Here is a 446-nt window from a genome sequence, read left to right as displayed (position 1 = left end):
AAAGTAAATAAATAAAAAAGTCAAGAAAATAACAAGAGTAGAGAAATAAAACAAATTAATAAACCAATCATAGAAATATCCATAGAAAAATGAACGATAATATTATTTAATAATTATTTCATAGAATCGAATAATTGCTTATATCGATCGATACTTTATATATTATATTAATTTTTCTTTTTTTTTTTTTTTCTTTTCTTTTCAAATTTTTTCTTAGGATGTTTCTTCCCTTTTGCAGATACCACACACACACACACACACACACGCACGCACGCACACACACGCACACGCACATACACACATACACACACGTACACACGAATAATCCTTTTTTACATTCCATTTATTTATTTATTTCTGTTTGATTAATCAATCGAATATTATATACATATATTAAATCAAAATAAATTCAATAATACAATTAGAATAATTAGTTATGTTAATAC

The sequence above is a fragment of the Vespa mandarinia genome, chromosome 17 (assembly GCF_050613455.1).
Source record: "Vespa mandarinia isolate Hongniang chromosome 17, ASM5061345v1, whole genome shotgun sequence".
Taxonomy (NCBI): domain Eukaryota; kingdom Metazoa; phylum Arthropoda; class Insecta; order Hymenoptera; family Vespidae; genus Vespa; species Vespa mandarinia.
The sequence above is the reverse complement of the archived record's forward strand: the minus strand, read 5'-3'. Positions refer to the sequence as shown.